The sequence below is a fragment of the Solanum lycopersicum genome, chromosome 9, assembly GCF_036512215.1.
Source record: "Solanum lycopersicum chromosome 9, SLM_r2.1".
Classification (NCBI taxonomy): Eukaryota; Viridiplantae; Streptophyta; class Magnoliopsida; order Solanales; family Solanaceae; genus Solanum; species Solanum lycopersicum.
In genome coordinates this window covers 53,787,579-53,799,615 of record NC_090808.1, presented here as the reverse complement: position 1 = coordinate 53,799,615, position 12,037 = coordinate 53,787,579, and the positions used below count along the sequence as shown (strand labels likewise).

Below are 12,037 nucleotides of genomic sequence, written 5' to 3'. Positions count from 1 at the left end.
AATGAACAGATGGGGGGTTTCCGACCAAGTGCCCAAGGCTCTAATCAGGAGAATTGGCGCCAAGGTCAAGGTAACCAAGGTTAGAACTATGGTAACTACAATCGTGAGGGTCATTAGGTCCGAGATGGAAACTACAATTGTGACAACAACTTTAACAGGGGTAACTATGGTAATAGAAACGACAGGAATGGACCCTATGTTCCTCCTCAAAATCGTGAAGTTACTCCTAGGGATGGTGGAGGTAGTATGTCGCGAGTTGAGGATATGTTGCATAAAATGATGAGGAGGTTCGATGCTAGTGATGAGCATAATAAAGAGTTGAGGAATGATTTAGCGGGTATTTGCCAAAAAATTGATACACATGCAATAACGATTAAGCAACTTGAGTTACAATTGGCCCAATTATCTGCAACTGTCAACACACGGCAACCGGGCACTCTTCCTAGCAACACTGTCCAAAATCCGAAAAATGATGGACATTGTATGGCAATTACTACTCGCGGTGGCAAGCAAACCATTGACCCACCTATGTCATCTAATGAGAATAAGGTGACAAAAGACACTGATAAAGTGGTAAATGTTGATGCTAATTCAGAGGATAACATTGCAGAAGATGCTGAAGTGCCTAAAAAGGTAACTCCCTTGCCTAGGCCACCACCCCCATTTCCTCAAAGATTAGTGAAAAAGACTGAGGATGGCAAATATCGGCGTTTTATAACAATGTTGAAGCAACTTTCTATCAATGTCCCTTTGGTAGAAGCTTTATAACAAATGCCCGATTACGCCAAGTTTATGAAAGATTTGGTCACAAAGAAAAGATCGGTTACTTTTGAGGATGATGATAGAATGCAGCATTGTAGTACTATTGCTACAAGATCTCTGGTCCAAAAGAAAGAAGATCCGGGTGCGTTCACTATTCCTTGTACAATCGGGCTATTACATTTTGCGAAAGCATTATGTGATCTGGGGGCAAGCATAAATCTCATGCCCCTCTCGATTTACAAGAAGTTGGGTTTGGGTGACCCAAAGCCCACTGCGATGCGGCTACTGATGGCTGATCGAATAGTAAAACGGCCCATAGGGATACTTCATGATGTGCTAGTAAAAGTGGAGTCATTCATCTTTGCGGCCGATTTTGTTATTCTTGATTGTGAGGTTGATTTTGAAGTGCCTATTATCCTTGGGAGGCCATTCCTAACTACGGGAAGAGCCTTAGTAGACATGGAAAAGGGGCAGATGAAATTTCGGTTGAACAGTGAGGAAGTGACCTTTAATATTTGTAGGTCCATGAGGCAAAGTAGTGAGCTCCAATCGGCATCTGTTATATCCTACAACATGGGTGAGACATTTGAGACACAAATAGAAGAACGTCTAGGTGTCGAAGCATTAGCGGCAGTGATAATAAAATTTGATAGCGCTTGCATTGAAGAGTATGAGTCATTAGTCGCGGCTCTTGACCGATGTGATGTTCGGTTTAAACCGAAGAAATTTGAGCTTGATATGAAGAATCGCGAGTCCCCACCCGCTAAACCATCTATAGAGGAAGCTCCAAAAGTTGAATTAAAAGCTCTCCCACCTCATCTTAGGAATGAATTCTTAGGAAATGGTGACACTTTGCCGGTAATCATTGCATCAGACCTGGATGAACAACAGGTTTAGAGTTTGGTGAAGGTACTAAAAAGGTTTAAAAGACCTATTGGGTGGACCATTGCGGACATTATTGGGATCTCTCCTGGTATTTGCTCTCATAAAATCCAACTCATGCCTGATCATAAGCCGAGTATTGAGCACCAGAGACGCTTGAATCCTCCTATGCAAGAGGTTGTGAAGAAGGAAATTATCAAGTGGTTGGATGCTGGAGTAATCTATCCAATCGCCGATAGTAGTTTGGTATGCCCGGTTCAGTGTGTACCTAAGAAAGGGGGAATGACTGTGGTCCCCAACGAAAAGAATAAACTTGTTCCAATGAGACCGGTTACTGAATGGAGGGTGTGTATGGATTACCGTAAATTGAACTCATGGACTGAAAAAGACCATTTTCCTATGCCCTTCATGGATCAGATGTTGGATAGACTTGCCGGAAAAGGGTGGTATTGTTTTCTTGATGGGTATTCGGGGTATAATCAGATTTCCATTGCACCAGAAGATCAAGAGAAAACCACTTTCACTTGTCCATATGGGACTTTTGTGTTCAGAAGAATGCCGTTTGGGTTGTGCAATGCACCCGCAACCTTTCAGAGATGTATGATGTCAATATTTTCTGACATAGTGGAGGATACTATAGAGGTTTTTATGGATGATTTTTCTATGGTTGGTGATTCATTCGAGCGGTGCTTGACCAATTTATCTGAGGTTCTTAAGAGATGTGAAGACTGCAATTTGGAACTAAACTGGGAAAAGTGTCATTTCATGGTGAAAGAGGGTATTGTGTTGGGTCATCGCATTTCAGAAAAGGGCATAGAGGTTGATCGAGCTAAAGTTGAGGTAATAGAGAGACTTCCCCCGCCGATCTATGTGAAAGGTGTGAGAAGCTTTCTTGGGCATGCAGGTTTTTATCGGAGATTCATCAAAGACTTTTCAAAGATTGCACACCCATTGTGCAAATTGCTGGAGAAATAATGTAAATTTTGCTTTGATGAATCCTGTCTTAAAGCATTTGGTGAGCTAAAAGAAAAGTTAGTGTCTGCGGCTATCATTATTTCTCCGGATTGGAACAGCCCATTTGAGGTAATGTGCGATGCTAGTGGGTTGGCTCTTGGTGTAGTATTGGGACAGAGAAGAAACAAAATCCTTCACCCAATTTACTATGCTAGTAAAGCCCTAAATGAAGCCCAGAAGAACTACACAGTGACTGAGCAAGAACTCCTCGCAGTAGTCTTTGCTTTTGAGAAATTTCGCTCCTATTTGCTAGGTACTAGAGTTATAGTGCATACTGACCATTCAGCATTGAGATATTTGATGGCGAAAAAGGATGCAAAACCAAGGCTGATTCATTGGGTATTACTGCTGCAAGAATTTAACTTTGAAGTGCTGGATAGAAAAGGGACTGAAAATCAAGTTGCTGATCATTTGTCTCATCTAGAGGATGAAGCTATGATAGAGTTAGGGGATAAGACTGACATTGATGATACTTTCTCCGATGAACATGTATTGGCTGCTTCACAAGACTTGATTCCATGGTTCACAGATTTTGTAAACTATCTGGCTAGTGATATTGTTCCATCAGACTTGTCCTTTCATCAAAGGAAAAAGTTCATGTACGATGTGAAGAAGTTCTTTTGGGATGAACCATACTTGTATAGGAGTTGTGCTGACGGGCTTATTCGGCGTTGTGTGCCAGAATGTGAAATGTTGAGTGTATTGGAGGCATTCCATTCTTCACCTGTTGGCGGACATCACAGTGGTATCCGAACCGCTCACAAGATATTGCAATGTGGTTACTATTGGCCAACTCTTCATCAAGATGCTCATGGGTTTGCTAAAGCATGTGACAAATGTCAACGAGATGGTGGTATTTCAAGAAAGCAAGAGCTCCCTCTAAACCCCATTCTTGTGATTGAGTTATTTGATGTGTGTGGTATTGACTTTATGGGCCCTTTCGTGAGTTCTCATGGGATGAAGTACATTCTTGTAGCAGTTGATTATGTATCTAAATGGGTCGAAGCCATATCCCTCGCAAACAATGAAGGGAAGAGTGTCACTGCATTCTTGAAAAAGAATATATTCTCCCGTTTTGGCACTCCAAGGGCTATTATTAGTGATGGGGGCTCCCACTTCTGCAACAGATTGTTCAAGGGGTTATTGGAGAAATACGGTGTTCGCCATAATGTGGCCACTCCTTACCACCCTCAAACTAGTGGACAAGTTAAGGTATCGAATCGGGAGATCAAACAGATATTGTCCAAAACAGTGAATGCTAGTAGAACAGATTGGTCAAGGAGGCTTGATGATGCTCTTTGGGCCTACCGGACAGCTTATAAGACTCCCATAGGTATGTCTCCGTACCAACTTGTATATGGGAAAGCTTGTCATTTTCCGGTTGAGTTAGAGCAAAAAGCCATGTGGGCTATGAAGAAGTTAAAAATGGATTGGAGCGAAGCTACAGAGCAACGGTTAAATGGGTTGAATGAACTTGATGAATTTCGCTTGAAAGCCTATGAAAGCTCAGCCCTATATAAAGAAAAGATAAAGAAGTATCATGACAACAAAATTGAAAAACAAGAGTTTATGGTCGGGGATTTAGTGCATCTATTCAATTCCAGATTGCGCTTGTTTCCAGGAAAACTCAAGTCCAAATGGACTGGTCCCTACACGGTTACCCAACTATTCCCTCATGGAGCAGTTGAGTTGGAAACTAAGGAGGGTGTGCGGTTCAAGGTGAATGGACAGCGCATAAAAATCTATCTCGGGCATGCTGAATCGGCGAATGAAGTGATCGAGGCATACCATCTTGATGAAGTATGAGTAATCAAGTGGCCCCAGTCGTGCTGCGACATTAAATCAGGCGCTTGTTGGGAGGCAACCCAATACTCATCGTATTTTTTAATAATGGTAGCATATTTTCTATAAATGGGTTTTAAATTTGCAGGCACATCACCAGGAAATTCTGCAGAAAACTACTCCGCAGTAGCCACTGACGGATACAACGACGGACCGTTGCGCACGCAACGGACCATCGTATGCATCCATCACACCAGGTACGTATTTCTATCATTTTGAATATTAGGGCACACAGGACGGAACCTACGATGGCTCATCACAAACGCGATGGACCATCATCGGGGAACCATCGGGTGATTAATGAATTCTACCCGACCCGACCCGGCTGGACCCTTTTCAAAATTTGACCGTTTATACTCCCCCCTCCATATTCCACCCCATTACTTCCTTATTCCCCTCATCTCCCCTCTCTTTTAAACTTCCAAACTTCCCCTCACTGATCATTGCTCCCAAAATCCTCCTAAGCCTTATACTTATCATCCACTAGTCGATGCTGCTGTTGTATGTGTCTACCTTGCCAGAATCATTCTCCGTTTGTTTTCTTCTCCATTTCTAAGGTATGTGTCTCTACATTTATACTTATTTATCTTGCATTTTTGTTTTGTAGTTAGTATTAGATTAGTTCTTAGTCGTATACTGTTTCCTTTATCTGCTTATGTCTAAACCTAGGCTCAAAATGTTCGTATATGCCATGTTGATAACCCTAGGCATAGGTAATTTTTCTTTGGTAGTTTCTTAGGTCGTTGGGATAGACACGTATAGGTCCACAACACTACACGACCATGTGGGTTCATCGGGGATGCGTAGCCCCCAGTTCTAACACTGCTACTCAGAATGAGACCCCGATGATGGCCCGTGACAGACCGTTGTCTTCACGACGGTCCGTCCTGCACAACCATTCTAGTTGTCAGAGGCCCTGTTTCTAATGGTCTCTCAAAATTTTCTAGGTGTCCTACGACGGACTCTTACGACGGACCGTCATACCCACGACGGTCCATCTTGCACGACCGTTATGATGGTCAGAGACCCCTCTGATAAGGGTCTCCCAACATTTTCTAAGTGTCCTACGACGGACTGTCGTACCAACGACAGACCGTCCTGCTTGACCGTCATGATGGTCAGAAACCCCTCAAATAAGGGTCTTCCAACATTTTCTAAGTGTCCTACGACGGACCATCGTACCAACGACGGCCCGTCCTGCTTGACCGTCATGATGGTCAGAGACCCCTCCTTCAGGGTTATTTCTATATACATTGACTAAGTACAACACAACGGACCTCATGACGGTCCGTCGTATCCACGACGAGCCGTCATCTAGCCCGTCGTGTGATACAGTTTCACTATCACTAACACACTATTTTAAATGTTTTATGTTGTATGGGCTTGTTTGTCTTGTTTGACATTACTCGTACTAATAGTGATCCTTTGCAGGTACTATCGACTATGGCACCCAAGCAAGACCGAGCCTACGCACGCGGGCGATCCAAGTCTTTTGCGCCGTCTGCACGCTTGATCATCGGGTCTGATGATGAGCGGGATCCTGATTATGTGCCTCCAGGCACTTTCGCACCTTCCCGTGCTGCACGTGCCCCCAGAGCCACACCCAAGACGGTGGCGTCCGGCGTAGTCACTGCCTCCCAGTCTGATGAGGAGCGCACACTGACCGGCACACCCTCTGGGTCAGCCACAAATGAGGAAGGAGCGTCTGGCTCCTTAGGAGTATCCTGGTTCGAGGAAGCTTCAGGCTCTACTGAGGTTCCCGCACCCGCCACTGCTGCAGCGTCGGCCTTGTCTGATGAGGCTGACAGTTCAGACTCTACATCCGGTGCACCAGCCCAGGTCCCCACCCCAGCCTCTGACCAGCCAAACCGATGGTGCGTCGAAGTCCAGTTTCAAGTTTACTCCGACGCCAAATTCCTAACTGATAAAGGAGTAATGACTCGGACACTCACCTTGGAGCAGCGGGTACTTACAGGGAGTCTCCCATCGATGCCGGAGATCCATAACCTATTCACTAGGCATCGCTTAGAGTGGAAAGCCCGTCCGTTGGGACGATACAGCGAGGAAGTGGTCCGAGAGTTCTACGCATCATACGTAGCGACTATTCGATCACAGATCAATAAGCGGGCTGCTCCCGCTAAACAGGCCCCACTGGAGCAGGTTCGAGTCCGGGGCGTGCAGGTCGACATTTCCTTGCCAGCTATCCGCCGGTTCCTATACGGCGAGAGTGCAGATGCTACGCGGACTCCCCACACTGCCGAGTTTGACTACCGCTGGCAGATAGTGAAGGATGGCCAGTTCTTGTGCGAGCAGGAACTAAGAGAGACCACCAAGAGGTGGATGGCCCTGCATCTATCAGTCAACGGAGAGGGTGCAGATTGGGTCACTGAGTCGAAGGGGGCCATCAAGAAGGCCAACCTCACGTTCGTCACGAAGTTCTTGTGGCTGCTCGTCCGTCACTGCCTTTCCCCCACAGTTGCTGATAACATCGTCACTTGGGATCGAGCAGTGTTGATAGCGGCGATGATAGACGGATTCGAGGTCGACTTCGCATGGCTTCTCCAGGCAGTCATGCACGAGAGGACATTCAAGGTCACAACTACCTACCCCTTCCCGTGTATGATTTTTGCCCTTTGCAGGACCGCAGGTGTGCCCATATGGCACATAGATCAGTTGAAAACCCTGCAGGGCACCGTTGACATCGGCCTCATCAGAGACGAGGCCAATGAGTTGGCCTCACGTCGAGGGCCCCGTCAAGAGCTGCCACCACTTGCTGATGATCTTGCGGATACGGTGGCCCAGGCCCGCACCGCTACACAGACGTCCACTGACACTACCCCGGTCGAGTCTATCTCGGGTAGTAGCCCAGACCCGAGCTCCTCTCGCACAGCCTCTCTACCGTTACCGGCACCGCTTGCTAGGGTCCAAAAACTGGAGGCACAAATGGCCACCCTTCTGCATCATATCCAACCGTGGATGCAGAAGTCTATTACTGAGTCGGAAGCGCGTATGGAGAGGAAGATGCAGCAGAAGATTGCTGAGGTTCACCAGCGCCTCGATGCATTTGAGTTGAGAGTGTTAGCCCGCCCAGCCCCTCCGGTAGATGTGTCAACTCTTCAGGCTGCAGTCGACAGTCTTCGTGCAGACATTGACACAATCCTAGAGGCGAGAGTGCCGGAGCCTTTCGAGCCTGTTGAGGACACTGTATTGGCGGCCCTGTTTGCTACTTCAGATATTCCCCACCTTCCCCTCGAGAGAGTGCCAAGAGGCGTAGGGGTCGATCAGAGGATGAGGCGCACGCAAGGAAGAAGGAGCGACGAGAGATGGAGGCCGCGAGGAGAGCCTCACTTGCTGAGGCGGAGGCACACAAAATCAGAGCATCGCAGATAGCGGCTGGGGCGTCTAGCTCCTGCACTGTAGAGACAGCAGGAGGCACTACTGATGGTGCGGTTGTTGCTGAGGACATCACTGAGGGTGTCTAGATTGCTGAGGACACCACTGAGGGTGTCCAGATTGCAGAGGATGTGGGTTTTGGGAAACCGGACCCACCAGCTTGTTGATTCACGGCGCTATGCGCCACAGGTTTGCTTCACCTATCCCTCTAATCTTTAGATTTTTTTTATGCATTGGGGACAATTGCATGCTTTTTTGTTGGGGGTGGGGTAAATGGAAAGTGAGTGTTAGGGTGAAGTTTGAGTAGCCCGACTCACTATCCTTTTTTGGGGTTTTCTTGCCTATGTTCTTTTTCCCCAAAAGACTGATTACTTTTTCTGTTGAACCGGCACATTATATCTTTTGTACATAGTTTAACTCTGAAGCATGATGGCTAAAATGATATCCCGATAAAATTGGAAAATGTTGCATGACTAGGCGTAGTAACTGATAATTGTGTGGCTGTAAGCATGAAATAGAGTTACACCATTGCATTACCCTAAACCTTCAAGTCAAACTAGATGTCTGCTAATCTGGTATAGTGATGAGATGTCAAGTGAGTGTGAGGAAAGTTGAATAGTCCACTATTGGTACTAAGCTAGAACTTGCCTGGTTAGTCCTGCTAAAAGTAAGCTGTAACAGACAATTAGGAAAGAATCATAGGCCCTTATTCAATATAGCCCATTTCTAGCCTAAATAAAAGAAACCAAATGAAAGTTACCCTTCTTTGATCCAAATAATTTGAGCTTAAAATTAGACCTTTCTTTTTCACCCCAACTGATCTTTTCTGGGAACAATATGTTAGCCCTGGTCCCTCCTTGGACATGTGCACCTCAGCTTATGCCAAAAGCATAAGTTGAGGGTGGCTAATGTATAAACAACCTTCGTTATAGACCTGACCCGACTTTGGGTATTGTGTACCTTGACTCATGGCAAAGCCATGAGTTGAGGGTGGCTGTTTTGAGGAATGCTCTGGAAAGAGGGGTTGAAAGAACAAAGAGAGAGAAAGAACAAAAGTAAAGTGACTCAAGAACTCGTTGAAAAAGAAAGAGAAATATTCAAGAATTACAAACAAGAAAAGAAAAGAGTTACTTACACAAATGAAGAAAGAAGGGAAACAGCAAGGTGAAAGAATAGGAGAAACTAGGCGAGATAAAGTGATAGAAAGTGGAAGGTTTAGCCGATATGTCAAGGAGGGCAAAAATTCACTAAAGTATACCTAAATGTACCCTACCTGACTCTGAGCCTACGTTACAAGCTAAAAAAGTCCTATCGTGATCCTAAGGGTTGTATAGCAAACTTAAGACAGTGAAAATAAGGGCAAGCTTATGGCAATAGGTATGAATGAGTGTGACTTTGTTCTGAGAGCGAGTGTTGAAATGTAATCCTTATACTCTAACTGAAATCATTGTGTGAAAAATGAGGATTTTGTTCTAAAGTGAGGACACTAGTTGCAATACCAGAATTGTTACCACCTCGGTGAGAAATTGAAGAGGATAGGTGTTAGTGCATGGTGAGTCTGTGTCATGTTCGAATCCCACAAAATTCAAGCCTAATAGTGATAGCATGCATAGATTTGATGAGATTAATCGGGATTGATAGCCAAATGATTGCAAAGGATAAAACATGAATACTATTGTACAAAGATTGTGTAGTGAGTCATAGTGCGTCGCTTGAGGACAAACAACGAATTTAAGTTGAGGGTGTTTATATACCGTGGTTTCACGGTATAATTAATACTTCTTCCTTAAGTTTAGTATGTCCGAAAGCCTTTTTTGTGCTAATTTTGATATAAGTTTCTCTTTGTTTTGCAGAAAATCTGTCCAAAGCTGAATGCGGAGATTTTGAGCGAAAAATGCAGAAGAGACCACCTATGGAGCTTATGACAGTCCGTCGTTCCTGTGACGGTCCGTAGGTGGCAGCATAGAGAAGCTGCTGAAGGAAGATGGGGAAGTCTGACCAAGTGTGGTTTTACGAAGCTTGTGACAGTCCGTCCTGCAGGTTCGTCGTGAAGATCAGAGAAGTGATCCCAGTACCCAGATTCCAAGAGTTGAAGTATTTTGAAACGAGACCCTCGACGGACCGTTGTGCCTATGACTGTCCGTCACACTTGCCGTCGAGGGGAATGAAGAAAGCAGCAGAAGAATTGCACCAAGTATGGGACGACGGAGTTCACGACGGTCCGTCGCGTGGTCCGTCGACCCAGCCGCGTTTTGGCAGATTTCCAGTAATTAGAATCCTTGTTTAATTAGGTTTTTATTTTTTATAAATAGTTCGAAAAATCTCGTTTTTGAAGTTAGACTCTATGAGATTAAACATCATATTATTAGACTTTGTGTTTTAGTGTTTGATTTTTGGAGATTCTTACAAGTAATTTTTGGTGATTAATCAAGCAAATTTTCGGACTTTATTCTTTCTCAATTGAAGTAAGTACATGAATTCTTGTTTAACATATTTGAATATTGTGTTTATGGCTATGAGGAACTAAACTCCATAACTAGGGTTGTGGGAACCATAGGCAAATAATGAGATAAACCCTAGCTAAAATAACAATTCTAGAATAGTGTCTTGCATGTATTAATAATTCTTTCGCTTAGAAGTCTTTTTAACGGATGATCAACGTTAGAACTCGCCTTAATGCTACTTGCCGGACAAAGGAGGTAGATAATAGGAAAAGAATTATTAACATAGATTTAGTGTATACTATCTAATAGGCTAGTATTGATTGGTACGAGGTAATAACTTAGTCAAATATCGAATACGATGCTTAATATGAGGTAAAGATAAGGGTTAGGAAAGCAACACACGCAGCCGGACCAAGGTGCGGAGTGAGATTTTCTAGATGTCGGACCAAGGATTTAGAAATACATAACTTATCACTTTGCATGCAAGATACTAGGAAAGAATTGTTATAGTTAGAATTATCAAGTTATGAATCCGTGGGGAACACGTAAACCCTAGTAACTTTGATTAATTGATTAAAACCCAAAATTAAAAGCTGTTAAGTGTCTCTGTCAAGTTCGTTAGTTATTTTTACTTATTAGGAAATACAAACCCCCCTTTTCATGCTTTTACTTTCTAAGGAAGTCATCAACCGAACAGTAGTAATCACAAGTTGAAGTTAAGTCTAGACTATTTTCCTCGTGGGAACGATCCCAACCTCACTAGTTGGGTTATTTACTTGACGCGACCGCTTTACTTCTCATTTGAGAAGTAAGTTTGAGCGTATCAATAACTCCAAAATAAAGCAATTTAATATGTTATATATTAATATTAAAATGCTAATAACCTAACATTAGCAATAAGAATTAACAGTGAAAAGTGTTGAACAAAGAGAATTCCAAATTCTTGTTACTTTCTTTTTAAATTGAAGTTTCAAGCATTACTCTAAGCGTATTAAAATGAGGTATACAAAATCACCAACTTTTTGAGTCAAATTCTATGATTCTAACTTTTATCTTTATTTAATATTTATCAACTTATTACTTGTATCATTATGTTAACAATACATATAAATAATTGTCTCACTTAAAATGATGTTTTCAATGTTGAGTTGATAAAATCTTACCTAAAACTAGTCACTGAAAAAATATATTAAGTACTATTTTCATCGAATTAGTGTTTTTTTTAATAAATATGTATATGAAGTATGATTATATTTTAGATCACAAGTTAAAATTCGCTTTAGCCCCAATTATATTGAGTCACCCCTGGGCGTATCGTTCTGTTTGGTCTGATTATGAACCATGACAAAGATTCGAAGCTCTCTTGGGCAACATAGGCATTATGTCATGGAGGACACATATGTTTACACATTCAATTTTTATACAAGTTTAAGTATATACTTGTGTACATTCAAAGTTAAAGATCATAATTGTTCACCAAAGTAAAGTTAGGTCATGTTTATGTATTATGCAGTTATGAAATGAAGAAGAAATAAATTTATTCCATCCGTCTCATTTTATATGGCAATATTTCATCGGATACGAAATTTAAGAAATAATAAAGACTTGAAATGTTTATTAAATTGTCCTTCAAAAAAAGTAAAGTCACATTTATTTCTCCTCATAAATATATTAGAGTACTACAATAAAATTAGGTGAGA

The 12,037-nt window shown here is 43.0% G+C and overlaps 1 pseudogene; it reads left to right on the top strand.

Annotated features, from left to right (window-relative positions):
* Nucleotides 1-528: 528 nt before the first annotated feature.
* Nucleotides 529-7,199, top strand: LOC138338580 (uncharacterized; annotated as a pseudogene).
* The last annotated feature ends 4,838 nt before the right edge of the window (nt 7,200-12,037 follow it).